We start from the raw sequence: 23861 nt of genomic DNA on the forward strand, positions 1-23861 counted from the left end.
TATCTTTGACAAATTATTTCACCCTCCTCAGCCTCAGTTTTCACATCGGTAAAATGAGGGTAATAATATCTACATTGCAGAATTATTTTCTTATCATACGATACTGTATTGGAAGTGCCTGTAATTTAATATGCACTCAATAAATGGCAGTTATTATTATTAATTCAAGAAGACAGTTTGGAGGGATAAGAACCCAAACTCCTCAGAAGAAAAAAATACTAAACAAAAATATTCTGTGTTCTTAACTTCCCCAGAGACTATTTAAAAGAGTCACCAATTTTATCCTACAATTTTATCAGGAATCCTACAGGATGGATTGTTTTGCCTTTATAATCTTCTTGCCACCCAGATTGCTGTTCTTAATGTACATCAGTGACCTCAAAATACATGTTGATAAATACCCTTTATACAATTGAAGTGCATATTTGAATGACTATAATTTTTTAATACCAATTATTATCAGTCTTTTGCTGAAGATAAACAGTACTTTGGACTGAGCACAGATTAGATAAGTCTAATTCCCCTTATTTTTTCTATACTACTCTTATAGTTTTAGAAGTATACATGTTTATGCACAGAAGTGAAAGAGAGATAGACAGAGAGAATGGACAAGAATAGTAGACTCATTTGTGCTTCTTAGGATACAAAGATGGTGTCCTGTTCTGCCTTGTCTTCAGTGACTAGCTCTGTGTTTCATATATAGAAAGTGTTCATTAAATGTTTGTCAGATTAAGTAAATGAGAAACAGAATGCTAAGAAAATATCTGTAGAGCATAAAGGAGCCAGCTCAGAAGTAGTATATGCAGGTAGTAGGCAAAGAGCTTAAAACTTATTTATGGACATCAACACTCCTTTAGTTAGATGGCTCCATGTGGAATGTCAGCCATTTTTATTGAGAGCCACTAATTCTTAGCTGGAGGAAGCAGCTAAACTAGGAGAAACAACTGATCTTCAGTCAGAGAGCCATGACATGATCTTCATTTCAGGGCTGGAAGGAGCCATGGAGATTTTCTAATCCTAGGGCCTCGTTTCTCAGCTAAGAGAGTGTAATGACTTACCCAAACACTTGTTGACAAGGTTTACTGATACTCAAATTTTGATTTCCTGATTCTGGTCCAATTCATTTTATATTGTACTATGCTGCCTTTGTGTCCACAGACTGTCTCCCTGAGGGTTCCCATATACCCACTGTGGCTTCTCTTTCTATGACCAAGGCCATGCAGTGAAGCATCCAGCAATGCCTCTGACTACAATCATCTCACCTATTATGGCATTTTCCATAGACCCTATAAAGCCAAAATAAAGAGGTTCTTCCTTGTCTTTTAATTCAATCTTTATCAAGAAATAATAATAAATTATTATTATTATTATAATTTATAATAATAAATTGTAACAATAAATTATTATAATGTATATAATAATGAATTATAATAATAATTTATAATAATAAATTATTATTAACCATTAACATCTCATCCAAATTACTTTAGCTCCTTCTTAAGTGATTGTTAGCTGATGCTGAGGGGAATGGAGAAGAAAGAACTATTATAATTTGAGGAGAAAGTGAAGTTCCGTCCTTGGGGTGTTACCCAGGGGAAGACAAGGCCAGGTGGGCTGTGACCACGGGCCTCCAGAATACCTAGGAAGTCACTCAAGGATTTGAATCTTAGAGAAAGAGAGGGGAGATGAGAAGCGGTGAGGGAATAGAAGAAAGAGGAAGGAAAAAGGGGGATGGTACTACAGGTAGACTTAATAGTTTGGTGTTTTGGTTTATTGTTTACTGTATTTGTAACTCCTGTGCTCAATGGAAAAGCCTTGTGTTCAGGGCATTTGTGTCCTATTACAATTTATTTATATTGCCACTGTCAAGTAATGACTAGAATTCCTTGAATCGAGTATTAATGACATCCATAAAAGGAGAAATAAAGCATTCGGTAGGTAAATATCTTCCCCATCCACCTAAAGAATGGAGGGAGTGTTGATGGGCTGTTGATGGTGAGTTAAACTGGCATACCAGGAATTTTTATAAATGGTTTCCCATGCTCCACTGAATCTGTGGCTGAGACTTTAGTTGTATACCAGCTGTGCGTGCAAAATCTCATAATTATTCTTACTGTATTAAGCATTTTATAGCAATTTTAGCTCTAAAATGCTACGCGATAGTTTTTATGCAAGTGTACCAGACATGTAAGCTGTTCCAATGAAAACATTTCCTTTCATTCAGACACGTGGTTTTAGGTTTCCAAACTTAGCTCTTTGCATTGATGGAAGAATCTTTAGGACAGACATCAGGTTTTTTGGAGGGAGAAGGGGGGAGGCAGTTGGATGTTCTCGCACGTACTTTATTTCTTCAAGCAGCCTTATCAGAAAAGGGGCATTTCATTAATTGTACAGTACTGATATTAGTAAATACTGCTGGTGAGCGCAGCTCCCCACAGCCTGTCCTGTTGAGAAAGGCACTGGAGAGGAAGCGAGGGTTATCTCTGCATCCCTCTGGGGTATAATGACAAGCAGGCAGAAGAACTTGGACTTAACCTCTCTGCAGAAGGCTGACACCTTTAATACTGCTGCACACGCTGCTGCACCCTGCAGTGGCAAGTCTTGGGCCCGAGCCCAAAGCTGGTATGGAGTTTGAACCTTTGGCATTCTGGCCCAGGGCCAAGTGCTATCAATGGAACCCCACTGACACCTTTAGTTATTCTTCCTAGATTAGGATAGTAATTTACTTGTCTCTTTGATTTCAAGTGTCTGGTTTTTTTCCAGATGCCTCCCAGCTCATCTGTATTCCAGGGGTTTCAAAAGACTTTAACCTCATTGGTTCTTTTCTTTGTCAGTCCCATTTGGTGAACACAGGAGGGATACAGAGACCAGAAAGCAGTAAGGGAGGAGGTTGTGTGTGTGTGAGGTAGTGGGCATGTGGGGAGGGCCTGGTGAGACTGCAGGAATAAATAAAAGGCATATTCACTTTCAGAATATCAGCTGTTATACCAGAGCAAGTCAGGATGGAGTATAAGAAGTAATGCGTAGGACAATTTAGTAAAAAATGTCATTAGATAGATTCATGTGTAAAAGCCCTCCAACCAGCACTAATCTCAAACTCCCCCAAACGATTGCAATATATGAAAGAGATGGAGAGACCATAGAAATTTTATCCCAATGCCAATAAGGTAACAGCACTTGGATTTTAACATGCTATGGTAGGAAAAGGCATTTATGCAGGGGTGTCATTTCATGTTTACAAGGCCCTGTCTAGAACTGTTTATTGATTTTACTGCAATTCTTTCCCCAGGACCCTGTAGATAGATAATTGCTGGAAATGTCCATCATTAGAAGAGCAACGAGTGCAACCATCGCACTAGGAAAAAGACACACATAGGACCCTGCTAGCAGGCATCAAATGGTGGGGGGAAGAGTCACACAATAGCATGTGCAGCTATAACTCCAGGCAAACACACACACAACATCCTGTGTAGCCACTGCACTGAGAAAATACACACAGCCCCCCGTGCAGCCATCACACATCAGGAAAATACACACATGACACCCCTATGCAACCATCATACCAGGCAAAAACACAGACATAAAATGCTAAGTCAATAGGAATGAACAGCTCATAAAAGCCTACTGGAATAGATCACATCACAGCCAGGTACATCTGTTCTCAGCACTAACCATTATCGTTAGCTTAAAATGCTTAAAATCACGGCACATCCTCAGGTCTAGGGACAGATTATTCCAAGCAGATTCTGCTAAATAGATTTGGCAATGCAATGAAAGGGACTTCTACTACATTAAAGTGGTGCATTTTGCATCTCAAAGGCCATCAACCATATTTAGAGAAACTGTGTGATTGAAGAGCAATGCTATAGGATGGGATAGCAATTTTTCTGGCCCTTCTAAATCTGAGGGTGATTTTGACCCCAACTTGAGTTAAGTGTACAAATGAATGGGAAGCTATCAGACTGGGAGGTGACTAATAAAAGCAGAATTGGAAGCAGCTTTCATCTGTGCTGCAAAGTAAGCCACTCCATCCTGTTTTAAACTGGAACTCTCAGGTGGGATGTCATCCAGAGGTCTTAGTGAGGTCAAACTTCAAGCCATCAACTTGAGATAAATAAGCAGTAACTACAACCCTTGCTTCATAGGGTTGTCTGCCCAACTGGGGGGAATAAAGGAACCACCCACCTCTTCTTTTGCCAGTGCCTTCTCTTTATCCTTTCGTCTTGGTCTGTGATGTTATCCTAACTGTGTGACACAGGGGTTACGGCACTGCGAGGGAAACTCGGCATGTCCTTCTGAAGAGTGGCCCAAAAAAATAGTTAGAAAGAGTTTCAAGCTTGCAATTCCATGTTTCAATTATAGTGGCTTATGTGTTTCTACTGAGTGAGACATGTTTCAAGCTAGCTTGTTAAGAATGATTTACACCATAATTCTAGGAAAAAACAAATGTGAGTGACTGAGATTTGAAAGGGAAGAGTAGGGGGGAAGTGCCAGACTAAATGAATCCTAAGTAAATAGGGTGAGGTTGGGTCTTTGTGTGTGTGTGTGTGTGTGTGTGTGTGTGTGTGTTTGTTTGCTTTTTAAAAAAAAACAAAAGAGAAAATGTATGAATTGTTAGTAATTACTTCTCTCACCTGGGTGAAATAAAGCAAAAGAAAACAGAATTGCTCCATTTGCTCCATGTAAAAGCAAATTTTCAGGAGAGGACATGTGTTTCTCTTAAATTTGCAAGATAGCATCTTACTGGGAATAAGTGATACTGGAAATAAGAACTAAGAATTCCACTTTTTTTTCCAAATGTGGCAGAAAAGGTTTTGTTAGGGTGAGATAAGCATCTTCCATAAAACAATGGGGTAGTGATGAGGTAATTACATGGTGTGGTGACTGGGACACACTGCGTGGCATACTGGAGAAATTGCATGATACCTACGTGATAGCTATAGTAACTCTCGTTATCGCTGCCTTATTATCTCCTGATAACTATACAATTAGTTTGTGTCACCAAAGCACCCTAAACGTATGCCCGTTTCAGCTACTCTGCTAGGAAAAAAAAAAATAAACTTTTTTGCAAGGGGGAAAAAAAGCTAATGAAGAAAGTTGCCAAGAACAGATATTTTGTAATCTGTGCTAAATCTCTGCTGGAAAACATGAACAGTAACGAAGCTGAGAAGACAGTAAAAGAAATTCGGGGCAAGGTGCCAGACGCCCAGACGGAAGGAGAATGTGGACCAAAAGATTGCGACAATCGGGTAATTATGGTTTATGAATTTCAGCTTTAATCTGTAGTTCAGTGAGTCCTGATTAAATATCTGTTAAACACAATTAAAGTTTGTTTTTGTATTTCACCGTCTTGATCAGAATAATTAGAGACTGCGTGTTTCATGTCAAAAGTAGCAAGAGGAATTTTAGTGAATGAACATCGTTTTTAAAAGCCATTTGTAGCACCAGCTGTTGGCATTATTTTATATTTTAGTGTTATCAGCATAAAGATGGTCCTCTGGATGCTGAATAGTTTCTAGCAGGACAAAGATGTTATGCTGTCATGATGGGCCTGTGCTGATGAAGCTGAAATGTTTAAGGGCTAATGTTCACTGAGATAGTGGACGGGGGAGATGCAGGTCAGGGAAGCAGGTCTTTCTGGTGAGTGAAGAAGCAAGACATTTGAGTTAAGTTTATCCACGTGAGAATCTGAGGGAGGAAATTTCTCATGGTATAGTCATGTGTGTTAACACCTGCACCTGCTGGTTAGCTTATTCAGACAGGTTGTATATAGTGCCTGAGGGAAGGGCACAAGAAAGGTGTGATGGGAAGTGCCGGAATCTGTCCTGGTTGGTTCTTGGCTAAAAATCGGTGTCTTTTATTTTTATTTTTAGAGTTAATAGAAGATAGTGCTGAAAGAACTTATTAATAATTCTTTGGCTAGAGATAGCAGTATGATTGCCACAGAAAGGACAAGTTAGAATATAAGTAGGATTAACTGAAACTGGGTAAAGGGATAAAATAAGACTCTACAAACCAAAACTAAGACTATGATTTTCATACTCATGTGCCAAAAGTGAGGCTGGAGAGTTGTAAGTTACTATCTCTTTAAAAGTTATAAGAGGGTATATGTAAAAATTTCTATGTAGCTGTAAAGAAATGATATGATACTGTCTTGCTTGCTATTTGAAATTTGAGTATCTGGAATATTTTGAACCCAGTGAGAGAATAATGGCCCCCTCCCCCAAAGATGTCCATGTCCTAATCCTCAGGACCTGTGAATACATTGCCTTACATAGCAAAAGGGACTTTGCAGATGTGAGTAAATTAAGATCTTAAGATGGGAAGATTACTCTGGATTATCTGGGTAGGCCTAAGGTAATTTCAAGGGTTTTTGTAAAGGAAAGAAGGAGGCAGGAGGATCAGAGTCAGAGAAGGAGATATGACAAAGGAAGCAGAATCAAAGAGAGAGAGAGAGATTTGAAGATGCTAGGCTGCTGGCTTTGAAGATAGAGGAAGGTACTGTGAGCCAAGGAGTGCAGGCTGCCTCTAGAAGCTGGAAAAGACAAGGAGAGGGATTCTCTCCTAGAATCTCCAGAAAGATGCAGCCCACTGACACCTTGATTAAGGATTTCTGACCTCCAGAACTCTAACAGATTTCTATTGTTTAAGTCATTAAGTTTGTGGTACTTAGTTACAGCAGCAATAGGAAACCAATACAGTCCCCATGAACTTGCTCCATGGATTCGATACCCATTCAAAAGTTGTCCAGTTAAAAGTGCACCTGGGTATGAGAAAAATAAGCCTCTATAGATTTAATTTTCTAAGGCCCATTCTCCAGGCTCTCTGTCATTTGGAGGTACCTGCTATGGTAAGAATTAAGAAAGCCTATGTATTATGAATTAAAATCACGCGCAAATTCAACCCCATCCCCCAGCGCCACTTACCAGCAATGCATTCCACATGAATGGAAGTGTTTACAGGAAGGGAGGATTGGAGAGTGAGAATAATTTTTCTAACAACAGTAGCAGTTAACATCTGAACCACAGGTTGAACCATTTCACTTTGCCAATGTTCAATCATTTTGACTTTCAGAAATGGCAGTTTCATATGGTTCAACATACCCAGTTTTTTTGTTTGTTTTGTTTTGCTACTATGTTATTTTTTTTTTACCCAGTGTTATTTCATTTGAACCTTCTAGGACTTGCATTAAAAATTTTCCCCCAAATTTTGTAATTAATAAATGTCAGAGTTATGTAGAATTTAGGCTAATAAAATGCTTGTATATAACATATTCAGGTAAAAATGAGATTGAATCCCAACTGGCCAATGATATTTTAGCAGAATTGAGGATACAGGCATGTATCTCATTCCAAAAAGTAACAGTCTAAAACTCATAAGAAAGCTTTAGAGTAAAGTGAGTTTTACCCTAATAGACAAAGACAATGATTAGGGGGAAAAAAAAAACCCTCAAATAGACAGTGGTTGAAACTTGCTACCTAGCAAGTAGCTAGATGCTACCTAGCATCTTTGTATTCAAAAGAACATATACCATCACAGAGGGATAGCATAGTGCTTTAGAATGGTACTGCTTGAAAGGATTCCTTGCCTCCTCCAATTTAGGGCTTCCATTGAAATTCTGGTGAAAGCTATGGACCCTCTCCCCAAAAGAGGATATAATACCTTTTCAGAGGATTCACAGAACCCCTAAAGCCTAATGGTGGACCTCAGATTAATTATCCCTGGTTTACAATTTTGTTCTAAGAAAAACACTGTGGGACTAATTCATCCCACATAATTTGAGACCGGAATTATGAAATCCCTATTTGTCACATGATTTTGAAACAGTCATCAATGTACATTGTGGTCCAGTCTTTTAATTAGTATAATTAGTAATTTTGATGCTAATGGATAGGAAAGTGTATTTTTGTTTTTTAAACATTTGAGGTGCATTTAAAGAACCATTGGGATGAAAAGCACTGGTATTGCCCTTGTTTACTGTTCATTCTGTTATTGTTCAGTCATTCTTTTATTCACGCATTCAGCAAATATTTATTGAGCCCCCTACTGTTCTAGGCACTGGGAATATAATAGTGAGCAGGACTCACAAGGTCTTCTTCCTCATGAGACATTCTAGTTAGGGGAGATAGTTAATAAATATGCAGACACACTAGCACACACTGATAAGTGAAATGAAGACAATAAGAGTATAACCTAATAGAGATAGGGTGTACAAAGATGGCCTCTGGCTGAGACTTGAATGATCTTAGAAACCAGCCATGTGACGGTCTAGAAGAAATTGGAGCAGCAACAGCAAAGACTCTGAGACTAAAATGAGTTAGGCATGTGAATTATGAAATAAGGTCAGGGAATAAGGAGAAGTATATTGGAGATGTGATCAGAAGAGGAGTCAGAAACCAGATTATGCAGGCTTCAGGGTGAGAAGTTTGAATTTTATTCTAGTTGTGGTGAGCATCTATTGGAGATTTATGTAGTAGGATCTGATTTCACATTTAAGATAATCGTTGTAGTTGCTGTAGAGAGATAATGAAGTGTAGAGGAGCAAGAAGAGAAGTAATCCCAACTAATAGTTAAGAAAATGTCTGGAACTGAAGATAATAAGGAGATTACACTCATGACAGTGTAATATATTGCTTCATGGAGATTTTGAGATGTCTTATGTTGAGCAGCCAAGAGAGCAGAAACTGATTGATGATGTGTAGCAGCATCTCCTGTCTTTGGTCTATTAAAGGATTATTTTGGCCTAAAAATGTTCTTCCTTAGAGGAAGAGGAAAAGGAAATGTGAACACAGTCCAACAATGTTTGCAAATGAAGCAGAGTTATTTGGTGGGGAGAGGATTGTTAAAGATATTGAGAAAGTCACCAGTAACCGGGCACCTCAGTAGGTAAGGGGGTGACTGAGAGTTTGGGCTCATTTTACTAAGGTTTATCACAAGTCCGCCTCTTCTCCTAAAGCCTGCCTAAGATCACATGTCATCTAAACTCTTCTTCTGCCCCTTTTAAATATGAGTTTAAATGTCCTGATTCTTCACCACCATCTACCCTTCAAGGTAGTCTACAGAGAAGCTTACTGCAGTGACTGGGGGCAAATGTAACTTGAATGAACATCAGAAAAGAAAAAAATTATGTTATGTTTATAGGTGTTTCCCAATAGAATTAAAAGATGGAGTCCAGGGATAGATATTAGTATAATGTATTGGGACTTTGGTGAGTCACCAACATTTCTTGAAATAAGTTTAGTTCTATTATACTTTGTCAACCAATTGAAATCCTTTAATAAATGGTAAATCATAATAAATACACCCAGGAATAATAAATAATAAATAATAAATACACCCAGGAATAATGGCCTGTGTAATTTATTGTTAGCTTCTGGACAACTTCTTTTCACTAATAAACTAGAAAATTATATGAATCATTTCCCAATGATATTCATAAATAGTGTTAATTGGTAAAATAAGTAATTATATATGAAAGTATATCTAGAAAATCATTCAGAAGGCAAGGATCAGGAGCCTCTTCCACCAGGACATTCCTATGAAACCAGAGGTTACAGCTTCAGGGTAAGTGTGAAGAGATGAGAAAACTGCGCTAGAATTAAGGGTAACTAACTGAAAATGATATTGAATTTCATAATCAGAGTTTCTAGAATGGCCTTGCAAATTATATTTCCAGGGAAACATGAGCATAATAGTGTAGTATTATGGAATAATCTTATTGCATGTACCAAAAACAACTAGGTACTAAATATGAAAGACATATTGCACATACTAAATGTGCTGAGTTTATTTAAATGAAGGCTTAACAAATGGTTGTTGTTATTGTTTTGTTGTTTTAATTAAAGTTGAAAATCTTATAATAGAATTTCCTGCCCTTCTGCCACCCCAGGTCTTTCTGCTGTTTTAAAACCTTCCCTCCCTTCAGTTCCCAAACTGCCCTTTCTCTGGGGAACAGAATATAATTTATCCTATCTAAATTTCAAGAATGACTATTCCCACTCGAGAGCATATCAAAGCTGCGAAGAGAATACAGAACTTTTAACAACCAGAGCTATTCATACCAGCTCATCTGCTACCTCCTAATAAAACTGGTTGTTAATCTTTCCTGATTTGTCTACATCTTTCTGGTAATAAAAGTGTCTAAACCATAATGCATTCTTCCAGAGAAGATAATCAGGTAACTTAATACCTCTCTGCTCAGCGACACAATATCCCTTTGTATCCAGTCCTGAATTGGATTGACATTTTTAGCTGACACTTTACATCAAAGGTCACTTTGCTCAGTTCACTATCTGATCTTTTTTATTGTCTTCTAGCATATTCCTAATTCTCAAAAAGATTTCTTCGTCCCTGGCAGTATACTGAGAGCTTCCAGTTTCATTATCTCATTGGTATATTTCGTTAATTATTAAGATCTCTCTAATTGTAAGTCTCTCTTCCCAGGAACGTGTCTGAGTCCCATCATTAGAAATACTAATAATCAGAATATTTTGAACATCAAAAGTATAGTTAAGTTGGGCATAACCCTGAACTGCCAAAGGAACAGAGAAGTCTCAAGTAGAAAGAGCTCTCCTAACTGTAATGATTTCATAAGGGCCCATTCATTACAATATTATTTTCTTAAAATGGAATGAGTCAATGTGAGTAAAAGATTTAGTTTCCTTCATTTATTTATGTTGAGCCATTCAACTCATACAGGTTGGAAAACAGTTTTCAAGGCAAGACCAACTAGTGTTTTGTGACTTAACATAGATGTGACATTCTGAAAGGTATTTTCCCTCCAGTTTTGGCTATCTCTACCCCCTTAAAAAAAGAAAAGCATAAAAATATTATGATCTAATAAAATAACAGAACTACCAAAACCTATTTGCTGAGAAATAAACTATACTAAAATGTTTGGTACTCTCGAGGTTATTGACAAAAAAGATTGGACAGAAATTTAAAAATTAACGGTACATTAGGAAATAATATCAAAGAAATATGAAAAACATGGTGACTTTCTAGAGTCTAAAAGCCCTGAAAATAAAGTACTGCTACTAGAACTAAGGGAGATAGAATCAAAAGAGAGATCACAAGAGGATATCCAGCTTTAAAAAGGAAGTCTGAGAGCTGAGGAAGAGATATATTTTGAATAAAACTTTCAAATAATAGAGCATTTACCAAGGTATGAATAGTCTATAGAGTGCAAGTTAGCCTATCTCCCAAGGAGATTTGATAGTAAACGTAGATGAGATTGGGAGTGTAGGGAGGATTTAAAGGAAAAGGTCAATATAGGTTAAATGAGGAAATAGAGCTGTTGGGAGATATTTTGAAAATCATGAGTTCATACTATGTAACTGTTCATCTTTATCCTACTTTGTAGAAACAATGTGTGAGCAAATCCAGAAATGGAGGGAAGCCCACAGGAAGGAAGCAAAGAATTAACTTTTCACTGGCACATTTATTCTGTTTTTTTTTTTTTTTTTAAACTGTGTTTATATTAGATAGTGGGATGTTGTTACCTTTCATTGCTAGAGAGGATAAAAAAGGAAAAGAAAAAAGAGTGGAAGGCAACAATACCTATGTTATCTCCCAATGCATTTTTGAATGACTCTGATCCAACTTTCAGTTTCAAGCTGTTTAAATCTATCTCACTGATGGGCCCAAATCTAGTGCTCACATGTTTGGGACAATTAAAGTCAGCAGGGTCTGTGGCTCCCTAACCCAGGCTTTATTGTATAAGGAGTAAACAGCCACTTGTAATTTAGTGAGTAAGTGCAGGTCTTTCATGATGCACATACCAGCTCCACTGTAAACCGATCAATTTCTGTGCTTGGCAGTGGCATTCATAAGGCCCCTACGGAGCATTATCCCATGCCTGAGGGTCATTACTCTTCCACAGAAGCACTGACAGTTGTGATGAATGGTGGGACCTGGGAAGAGGAGTGTTTGGATGTTTAAACAGATTACATTTTCCTTTTAGAGCAGTAGACATTAGATCACATCTTAGACTGTCTACCCATGTGGACAGTGAGGATGAAATCAGTGCAACTCATATGTGGCTAGTGAGATTCAGGTGTACCAGTAATTGTTTCTATTGAGGGGAATGTACTTGACTTTGCATCCTGTCACAATATTGTACGTGCTACCATGCAATAGGTGATAGTCATATACAGCTTCTGAGATGCTGGGCCGTCAACAGGCATGAGAGCCCGTCCATCACTATTATCTACAATAAGACTCATTACCTGCCAGCCAATAAACATCCCATTTACACCATCTGCAATGAATTAAAAAGTGATGAAAAGAATCAAGATCTGTTTGAGTTGCAACATGATTGTCAAGTTTATTTTCATCTCTGGAAGCCCTTCAGTTCTTTGATAAACTTTAGGGAAAAAAATATATGACGAAGAAGCTCAGGAATAGTCTGGCAGTGACAATTGTCAGGTTTTTAATCAGGAATTTACAAATACAATAGGGCTCTTAAAATCTAAGAAAAGTCCAGGCCTTTGTCAATTACCCTTTTCAGCTCTTCCCTCTCTCTCTGGTTTTCAGGTGTGCGGGAACTGGGAATGCATGTTTAATACTCCTCAATTGATACCGACTACAGTGAGAAATATTTCATAAAAATGTATATTTCAACATAAACTCTGAGGCAAAGCTAGCACTGTATCCAGAAAGGAAGTAATGATTAGTCTAATTTACACATGCAGTGATTTCTTTGGCTAGTGCAAGTTCCATGTTCTATGGTAAGGTTCTCTGTAACTGTTTCTGCTTGAAGAAGTTACTGGGGTATTAAAAAGATACAGAGGTCTACTGGCACTTGAGGCTATTTAATTTGTATATAAGCAAACTAGCTGTCTGTCCAGATTACACATGGGGGCTGTCCAGTGGTAGAAACTGCAGAGCAGAAGAGTAAATAGGGATATCAGACAAACCACATGAGACATAGCAGAAGGATTTGACATTTATTCATACACATCACCTTATATTAGCAGAATCTCTTGGTTTTGCATTTTCCTTTTTCTTCATCAGATATTCCAACAACAAGGAAATAACTTGCAATCTTACCTTGAAGATGGGGGTTCTCAGTGTTGCCCAAGGTACTGCTCTGAGCAAAGAGACCAATTCTGAAATGAGGATATTGAAGATAAGCCCTTCTGAAAATAGCCCTGGCCATGCAATAGGATTTTACTCCCAGAAATCCATCTCTTCCTCCCACAAATTGCCCTTGTGGTAGTAATATAGGAAGGAGATTATATATCACCTCATCTCCTTACAGAAAAAAGGACAAGTGCTATGGGAAAGCTTTGTGTCTTTTAATCATTCTAGGCATCCCCTGCCTTCAATATTTCACTAAAGAGGTCCTCAGTTGCCTTTAGAAAGACACTCTAGGGAGAGAGAAAGAAACAGTGATGAAAATGATGACCTCATCTGGAAAGGCTTTCTAACCTAAAGGGATAAACTAGCTGTGACCCCCATCCTCAAATCTGTGAAGCAGACAAGGATAGAAAGGTAGCATGAAGTATGACTAACTCTTCAAAATTTTGCTTGGTAACTGTTCCACCTGACACTATAATTTAGCAGGAGACATCTTTTTTTTTTTTTTTTAATCACAAGCTCATCTTTATGTTTTTAGGGGGAAAAAACCGTAAATCTCTATGTAGAAGATTTTGAGGGCTACTGACCTTAACTGTGCTGGAAATAAGGAAAAGAAATGTCACACTGTGGGAATAAGGAAGCTATTTTGGAAAACCTAGCAAGGGAGTGAATGAGTTTCATTCTCCCTTTCCCTTCTCATCTACCCAATTCTGAACTCATACACTGTATTAATTACATTAGGACAAAGTTAATTGCTGATGGGGTCACATACAAGTATACTTTGCTTCTCTAGAAATAAAATCTGATTATATTTGAGGCATTCAGTCCTGAACAGCACATTTTTAAACTACAAGTAGTTTGTACCAGATAAGAATGTACCAGATAAGTTATACTGTGAATTTATGGTGTTCATTTTAACTAATAAATTTTACCAGTCTAATACTAAGGTTGAGTTAGGAAAGTTATAATTAATCTCTAACAGCATCAGAAAAGAGAAGCCCAGTATGCTTTTTAATAAATGTACACATAATCAAATGCAAAATCCTGATTTCTTTCACTGATTTGCCAAGGATCAAAGAAATACTTTAGGAAGGATGGTAAGAAGAGGCTGTTTGGGAAAATGGAAGTTAAATTATACTTCAATTTATTTTATTTTTCCTAAAAAATAACTTAATATACATGCCAGAAATTGGTAAAAATTGAGCTACTATGCTCATGAAGTGTTAATACTTTATGTGCCACATCCTAGATCTATGTAGAAAACAAAATGTCTTTTTTTAAGGTCTTTCTTAAGGTCTTTTTTACTGTCACTGATATCTAGTTGCTTTGGCAGTCTTATGGTAAAGTCTTGGACTGGATTGCTTCTCAAGTCTAAATGCCCAATTAAACATGAGGCATTACTCTCGGTTCCTTTCTTGGCAAGACACCGTATAACTGTCCCATGAAATAAACCTAGATTTAGAGAGAAGAGGGTAAATTTTTGAAGGTACATTGAAGACATTTCTTGGAGTGACCCAACGTCAGTAGTCCAGCTTGGACTTAATTTTTGTGCTTATATAAAATAGTGTTGTTGAAAAAAATAATTCTGAGGTCAGAAATGTAACACAGAGTAATAGGCACAATCTTCACATGCATCAAATGTGTAAGCTTCCACCTTGGTCATGAATGAGCAAATAGAGAGAGACCATATTGGAATATCTGACCTTTGTATCTAGCTTCATCCTACTCTACCGAACACAAGAAGATTGTGTGTGTGTGTGTGTGTGTGTGTGTGTGTGTGTGTGTGTGTGTGTGTGCTTAAAACAACAACAAACATGGATCAAATTGCCGGGTATAACAGCCAGTGGCCACATCTGCAGCAAAGACTTTTTTGTGGGAGCTCCAAAAGCTCATAACCATGGAGTGAACCATAATTATATTGTTTAGAAACCCATGTCAGAGAAAAAGCTCTTTTGACTTTATTTCCCCTATTTATGTTGGGCTACTTGGAAACAGGCCATAGGAACATTTTCTGAATCTCTGTAACTTTTCTGTTATTTCGATGGTTGTAAAGTAGAACGGAGTAGTGAATGACTTAGGAAAGGAAAAAACCAGGAGGATTCAAGTAAAAAGTTCAAAAAGGTGCCACTGTCCTTGACTCCATCATCTTTTTAGATTAGATTTCATAACTCTTGAGGTCTTTTCCCTTGATGTCTGTTGCCAGAGAACTTTAGCTAGAGACAAAATAATAAGGAAATAGAGTTAAGCTGTAATAGTAAATAGATACATAGATATCTGGAATCTCCATGTTTTTAGCTGCAGATATTTCCATTTATTTATGGAATTAAAAGTGGTCTAAAACAATAAAAGTTCTGTGAGGTTTATTTCTTTAAAGACCGTATTGAGAAGTTTACAGAAACATCTGGGACACAATCAGGGTATGTCTAGTCGTAGCCTCACATCTACTTACATCCTTTCTGGTCTCACTAGTAATGTACCTTATAGGCTAGGAGAAGATTTAACATCGAGTACCATATAATGAGTGGCAACTTTGCTTAGAATAATTTGTAAGAGTAGAATCTGAAATATTTTCTACAGTTTCCATAGAAGAGCACTTTTTTTTCTGAATATTCCACTTTTGATCTAACACTCTTTTCTTTACTTAGTTGCGTATATACCCCTTCCTTCATTTCCATCTGTCAAATGTTGTCTGTCCTTAAGGCCCATCTCAAAGTCCACTACTTTTATGCAGCCCTTCATGCCTACTTCTCTTCATCTCTCTCTGTAGCAAAGGTCATTGATTCCTCCTAGGGGCTCCTCTCCCCACAATTTTTGGTGGTGCTTGTATGAAACTTAGTACTTAATTTGTGTCATCATCTGGTATTAGTCTAATTCGTCTGCTAGATGTTAATTCTTTAAGTGAAAGAAGTTTACTTGATATAATGTCTTAGACATAGTAGATTCTCAATAAATATTACAACTCAAATTGAATCTCTTTCATTGTAAACAGGAAATTTTTTTGAGTTTTCCATACTACTTAAAGGACAGACTTATAAATAAAAGCATCTCTATATTCAAAATTAGAAAGAGAATGAAAGTAATTTTTAATCCTTGTGAGTCTATAAGCTCCCTTTGTTTCATATGCTCAGGCATCTTTTATTCCAGATCCCCTTTAGAAAAATTTATCTTAAGCTCTGTATATTCAAAAGACAACTCATAAATTATGATTTTTAAAATGGAGAACAAATACACAAACAGGAAGAAAATAAAGAGATCTAGAATGGGACCAGGGGACTTCCCTGGTGGCACAGTGGTTAGGAGTCCGCCTGCCAATGCAGGGGACATGGGTTCAAGCCCTGGGCCGGGAGGATCCCACATGCTGCGGAGCAACTAAGCCCGTGCGCCACACTACTGAGCCTGCGCTCTAGATCCCATGAGCCACAACTACTGAAGCCCACATGCCACAACTACTGAAGCCTGTGCACCTAGAGCCCCTGCCCTGCAACAAGAGAAGCCACTGCAACGAGAAGCCTGCGCACCGCAACAGAGTAGCCCCTGCTCGCCGCAACTAGCTAAAGCCAGTGCACAGCAACGAAAAACCCAGCACAGCCAAAAAAGAAGAATGAGACCAGAAAATAAGAAATTATAATTTCTTCCTAAAGGGTGAATATAAGTCCTTAAGGACAAGTAAAAAAAAAGAAAAATTACAAAGCTAAAACAACACACTTACTGTCTTCAAGGCCTCCTCCATAAGTGAAAAGGAAACAGAGTTGAAGAATGGCAGTCTTGTCCAGCGTCATGTTTACACAAAGCTATAGACAAATCCATTTGCAGTTTGGACTTCAGTTTATTCACAGTGAATGTGAGTCAGTTTGATAAATCTATGTGCTTTATGCAAGTCATCAAACAAACTGTGGAATAAGTGATGTAAATACAACCAGCTACTGAACTAAAATGTACTCAGGAAATATTTTAATTGCATAAGAAAAACAGGATCAGATGTGATAAGTGAGAAAAATAATTAAAGAAGATATAGTTATATAGAAGTAGAAAGGATATTTTATAGAAAGAAAATTGAGGATGCACAGTGAGGAAAGCAAAATAGAAGAAGGATATTTGGAGTCAATTGCCCAAGCAAGAAAAATGTCAAGTACAAAGTACACTTCTTAACTGATAGGTTAACCAAAAGTCTAATATGAGCATCAGTTTTTTTAAAAAGTCAACTTGTAACCCGTTATGAAATCAATCCTGCCACAGCTTTCCAAGAAAGATTATTCTTAGTGTAATGAGTTAGAGAAATTAAAAAAGAGAAAGGCTCAAAGGAAGACAGTAGTAAGTTGTTTATGTCCTAAATTGGGCATCATTAGCACTTTTATAGTTTAGTGGAAATTGCTGTGTGAAAGCCAAATTTCTATTTACAAAAAGAAAATGATGCTGTAATAGAGAATGGATTGTACTGCATAGACTTAAGACATGAGGAGCCATTGTGGTACCAGTAATGGTACCATGGCGAAAAAATCAGCAGTGAGGATATACATTGAACACTTAACAGAATTTTGCCATTAATTTAAATATATTTTAGAAAAGGAAGTAGAAATATGACTGATAGAAGAACTGTTGTATATAATTGTCCCACTCTACTAGATCATGTACTACAAAGTTAACACTTAAAGAAAATATTCAATACACTCATACACAAGGTGGACTGCTTAAGAAAAGGTCTTATTTTTAAGTTATAAGGACTGGTGAGCAAGACTATCTAAAATGAACACATAAAATGCTCTTTGGTTGGATAGACATTTAGTAAAATGTCATAAAAGGATTTTGTTTCCTTGAATAAGAGGAACATCTGCCATTATATAGAATAGCTATAGAATTGTCATCCTTCGTATTTTCTCAGTAGCCAAAGGTCAGAAATAAATATAGTAATACCTTGGTATATTAAGAGGCTTTCATATGTTTGTTTATTTCTTTGGGTACTTTTTTCTTTAACCACTGTGAAGAAGTTATTTTCTTATCCATGACTAGTTTTCTTCAAGGTAGGTTTTCAGGTCCTAATAAATATAAAGAAATGAGATTCCTACATCCATTTCTTGTGCTCCTTTTGCTTTTTATTAATGTTTAAGAAATAATCCAGCTGTGTTTTTAAAATGATTTTCTTTTGGTATACGTATAGGTGAACTCGATTCTGAGAATAACTGAGAGCCTGGGGCTCTGCAGCTCCTTAGATATCAGTCGCATGAGAGAAGGGAGATGATCTAAGAGATCATTACTGCAGGTCAGCTCCCCACAGGTTTCCTTCATACCTGAATTGACGATGAACAGAGGCTACAGCCATTGGATTCCCACACAGTGCTTTGTGCAAAATAAGTATGAATTTTCCTTTTTCCTCTCAACCCCAAACAAGCAGGAATTCACAATATAATTGATAGTAGTTCCAGTACCATGGCCATAAGGCCAAAACCTGAGTGAGGCATAGAATATGCATATAGACATGTATCTTTCCAGGGAACTACATGGTTTTTGATCAGGACTGATCTGAGTGGAAATTTAAACCTGCTGTAACCAAAAGCCATCTTATTCAACTGGCTTCATTTAAATGCGTAAATGCTATTTGAGAAAAAAGAAGATATCCAAGTACACTAATAAAAATTACTTGATTATAAATTGTGTCGAGATGGCACATCTATCACTGATGAAAGCAGTGTTATGTCGGTGCCCTAAGAATTACAAACAATAGAAAATTAATATAAAAAAATGAAAATGTACCCTTTAAATAATGCTGCAAACAGGTTTAAACCATCTTCCATTTAGTGATGGAACTTTTATGTCTCCTTATTTTAAGCTTTACACATAGCTGTATTGTAAACCTTACACATATATAGGCCCTTCATAAACACTTGTTTAATTAAAAAATTAAGTAACTGAATGAAAGTTGTAAGCTCTTATGTAACATTAGGGAAAAGGGGTCTTCTAAATCTGCAGGTCTATAGTTTACACGCACGCGCGCATACACACACACACACACACACCCTCCTAATCATTTGTACATCCCATCACTACCCAAAGCATCTTCCACTCCAGGAGTCCGCTTTCTTTTCCAATTACTATCCATGAGACCCTTTCCTCAGGCTCTGGCACTAGGATCATTTTAAAATTCTCTTCTTTTGCCCTTTACTTCCCATTTAATCAATCACTAAATTCTACCAGTTCTCCCCCAACCACATCTCTTGAGTTGGCCTCTTTATTCTCTTTATCTTCAGGACCTCCCAGTGGGCCTGGAGAAGATGGCCCTCATCTCCTTTCTGAACCGCTAGAAATAGGCCACCCTTCCTTCAGGCTGTTTTCAGAAAACAATCCTTTAAGCATCTAAAATAATTGCCCTCACCCATCATTTTCTTCATCCCATTTCTTGGTTTAGGATTCTACTCTTCTTCTTTTCTACCTCTAGATTAAAATCCAAATTCCTCATCTGGTTGTAAGCTCCTCTAGTACCAGTTATTCTCCTTGGCCTCTCTTTCTTCCCCATTACAGAGGTCCCCATTAACCTCTGTTTCCCCCAAAGCAGAATGAACAGGGGTTTGGTTGGCATCTTGGCAGTCTTTATGACCAGATGAGTCAGTTCCTCATGCAGTTCCTTGCACCCACAGTGACCTTCCTGCTCTGACTGCCCTGCTTTCTCTACATCAAGCATCATAGGCTGACCCTTTCCCACCCCCATGCCCTTGTCCATGCTCTCTCTCCACTCTGTGATGCTCTTCTCGCTCACTTTAGAATATGTAGACCCATCACTCCCTTCCAAATTCTTTTCTGTCCTATTACCCTAGTCTTTATATATCCTGTCTGTACTCACTTGTATGTTGATCTAGAAGTGTTAAGTGGTTTTGCCTGAACAGGTTTTGTTGTTCTCAGATTCCCAGCAAGACTACAGACATCTTAAGGGAATAGAGAGCATTGCCTTAAGTATGGTGCAGAATTCTCCACATAGAACTTCTTCAGTAGACAGTTTCTGACTTCCTAATGAAGTGTGTGACCACTAGATCTCAATAAGACATTTGGGTTCTCCAGACACGATTAAAAATAGCCGTATGTTGCAAAAGGACTCACTGCATGTCTGTAACCCACTGGTCCGGACCGGGAACTTGAAAATGTTTGAGGAGCAGGACTCTTACAGAGGGTGTTTAGTTGGGAGGCCTTGAATATGGTCTACCATGTGAGGAACATCAGAGGACCTATGTTTCCCAGCCAAGCAATAGTTCTCAGAGGCAGTGGGCCAGGTTCACCATTCGGTAGAGGAAGTTTGCCAAATGTTGTTATAATATTCAAATGGGTCTGTCCTTAAATGAGCACATCTGATGAGCATCCCCACCCAGGCTGCTCTCTGAAGATGTAAGTGGGCAGGAAAGCACAAGTGTGATTCAGTCAGCTGCCAGAGACTGACTGGCTCCGGAAACATCCACACCCACCACTTTACACTGTGCAAAATTTTACTCTAGTTGTGCCAGCCCAGTGCTTGAGAATTATCAATGAATCAGTAAGGAAGAGAGGCCATCAAGATTTTTCCTGTACTTATGGATCTCAAAAATTCTTCATTAGAAAACTTGAACTGACTCTCCGAAGGTCTCATGGGGACAGCTATTATGTAAGAAAATCTCCTTCTGACTCTGTTTTAGCCCACCTAATAAAATCTGATGGCAGCACATGGATTGCTCCAGGGAACATAGTTTCAGGGTTAAAAAAGACGTAGAATCAAATTTTATCTCTTGCTCCCAAAGAAGGGCTCTCTCTCTGAGAGTATATGGAAAGGCCTGTTTTGGCCATGAATTAAAGAAACGTTTTATGAAGATGGTTCAGATCAAAGATTTGAAGAGACCATTACTTTAGCTAGAGGCTTGGACTGTGTATACTCTTTTGTGTGTGTGTGTGTGTGTGTATACTCTTAAGTAATGGTGTAGACCCCTTTCCTCCAGCCTGATAAAGAGAAGCAGACTATTGAGAAGCCTTTGGTGTCCCTGCAATGGGTTGTCGATGGCAATCACACTTTACCTGCACCGTAGCTAACCTCTACCTTGCTGCAAGGTAGGCATTATTATCCCCAATTTAAAGATCAGAAAAAGACTTAAAGGGACCAAGCAGCTTGCACATAGTACACAACTAGTAAGTGACTTTGGTAAACACCCTGATCTCTCTGGTGCCAAAGCCAGTTCTCTCAGTCCCCACGCTGCTGCCTTCTAACTGAACAACACAACACACGTGAAAGCATTTTTCAAACCAGAAAGTGTTGCACAGGTGGTAGTTTATGTGGGAAGCAGAAAGTCCTGAGAAGGGCAATGTTCAGATTACCCTGAAAAGAGAATAAATGGCTTTTATTCTAAACACTCTAAAGAGACTAGCAGCCCTTTTGGTTATGTACAAAAGGCCATGAGTTGTGCTTCTGTGTCATACAGAAGCATCCAGTAACAACTTCATATTCCTTTTTGACTAGCCTAGCCAGGAGCATAAATATCCAAAACAGTTTTTGCCTCCTTCATATACCGGGATGCTATGCTCATGGACAATGCCATCCCAAGGAGAAAGAAGAGGTATGAGCAGAATCCTTGTTAATATAAATATCAACTTCATGAGCCATTTCATTTTAGTTTTCTGACAGGGTTTCTTCATGATAACTGCATGAAATAGGTAGTCATTCTTCTAAATATATTGATGGAGTAAAAGTAGCTCCTAGAGATACTATCTTCCCTGTTCTAGACACTAATTAAATACAGACTGAATGAATGAGTTTTCAACATAGCTGGAAGAAACCCTACACGTTTGAAAATCTAGTTTTTAAGAACACTTCATGTAATTTTATTGGTCTTAGGTAATGTGCCTTTCTTATAAAATAGATTTTTCCCCCAAATCACTGTTTTTTATTGATTTGTTTTCGTTATTTCAAAAATGGCTCTAGTTGGCAATTCTTGGCATTTTAGCAAGGAGATAATTTGTAAACAAACACTTAAATGATATAAATAAACAATTATTTCAAAAATTTTTAATGAAATGAAACAAATGATCACTGTTTTGAACTTCATTTACCTCATAACCAAAACCACTAAGCCTAACTATGACTAGTCTTCCCTTCATGGTACTAGGAGATGGTGTTGTATGCTATCTATGGACCCTCTGGTTCACTGCCTCATGTCAGACATAGTAGGTGCTCAATAAATCGTTGCTGAATGAATTAATGAAGTACCTCCAATTTGTTTGTCATCTAGCTTTGTGAGGCTTCCTGGAGTGGGGAGGGACGTGTTTAAATGAACAATATTTACCTACTTCCTGAGATTTTTCACGCTTACTCTCAAAGGTAAATGATGTATGAAAATCTTTAAAGAAAAGGACTTCAAAAGTTTTTGAGTTAAACTATCATAGAAAGAAAAGTCTTTCCTTTCTCAGAAAATAGCCATTGCTTTCTTTATGACCATTGAAACCTTAACTATTTTCTTGGTCTCAAAAGTATAAACTGTAATGTTAGAAATATATGCTGATGTTGTTAAAAAGCTTGGGGAATGTAAGTCTTTGGGTGTAGATAGCTAGTGTCCTTGGCTTTTTCTGGAAACAGGCCATTTTCTAATAGAATTTATATTAGCTAAATGTTTTATAGTCAATTTATTAATTGTTAAGAAAATGAAGTACCAAAAAAGATAGGTAACTTGCTTCACATCACAGGAAGTCAGAGATGATATGTGATGCTGAGGGCATTGATCCAACTACTCCCCTCTGTTCGAAATCTCATTTATACCATTGATTTAACATAGGAAGAGCCAACAGGGTTCAGAAATTATTGGTTATGTATGTTTTTCTGGGTATTACATGTGTGTGAGATTTTTTGGGTTTCAATAATTATCTATTGTGATTCATGGTTTCAGTATAAATCTCCCCACCTTTCATTTAAACCCATTTATTGCATTGTAGTACACCCAGGAGCAAATCCTGGCTGTGAATGTGCCAGGAACCGTGCAATAAATTATCAGTCTATTGAATAAAGCTATTGAAGAATCAGTATTTATACCTTTGGAAAGGAATTTGGCCATGTCACTCTGAGTGGGTCTGATTAACCTGAACCTTGCCTGTATACCCCACTGCCAGAGGAGAAAAACCAAGTAGGTGGAACACATGTATCTTTTGTGTACCTGTCTGCTAGACCTCAAACAAGATTACTGTTGACAGGAAAAAACAAATTTCCTTTTCATTCCACAAGGTAACTTAGCTGCTTTCAGATGCAAAAGCCCTTCCTCCCAAACTGCATTCTCCTTCCCTCACCCCCTCCCCTTTAATTCCTGTCTGGAATGGATTCCTCCCAAATAAGGATAATCCTGCCTTACTGTTTACTCACTTGGTTACCTTCTTGGGCTCTGCAGCGTCCACAACAGGCTTTGCTGCTTTTATTCCTGCCAGAATGCACTTAGGAGTTTTTATGATTGTTTTGGTTGAGGTGGCACTTTAGCTTTAAGCCCTTATATTTATGATTTATAACTTTCTCTCTAAATTGCATGTTGGACTAGAACTTCTCAAGCGTATTCTCTATTTAGACACAACTGTTTCATAACATTTGAGGAAAATATTGAGCATGGCAGCCCAATATCCAAGAATTCACTTCACTCATCTGCCTTCAGAATTAGCTGATGTACCTGATGCATCATGTATTGAACATATCTGGATGCTCAGTAATAAGCCATAGACATGTACCTATCCTAAGGAAACTATTATGAAAAATATATATAACAGCTCTATGTACCTTTCAATAGAATAAATTTTAAATGATT

The 23861-nt window shown here is 37.7% G+C and overlaps 1 protein-coding gene across 8 annotated transcripts in view; it reads left to right on the forward strand.

The window, feature by feature from the left end:
• ZBTB20 (zinc finger and BTB domain containing 20) overlaps nucleotides 1-23861 on the forward strand; it is an 814580-nt gene that overhangs the window by 568515 nt on the left and 222204 nt on the right. The gene's annotated exons all lie outside the window — the stretch shown is intronic.

The sequence above is a fragment of the Balaenoptera physalus genome (assembly GCF_965194825.1).
Source record: "Balaenoptera physalus genome assembly, chromosome: 4".
Classification (NCBI taxonomy): domain Eukaryota; kingdom Metazoa; phylum Chordata; class Mammalia; order Artiodactyla; family Balaenopteridae; genus Balaenoptera; species Balaenoptera physalus.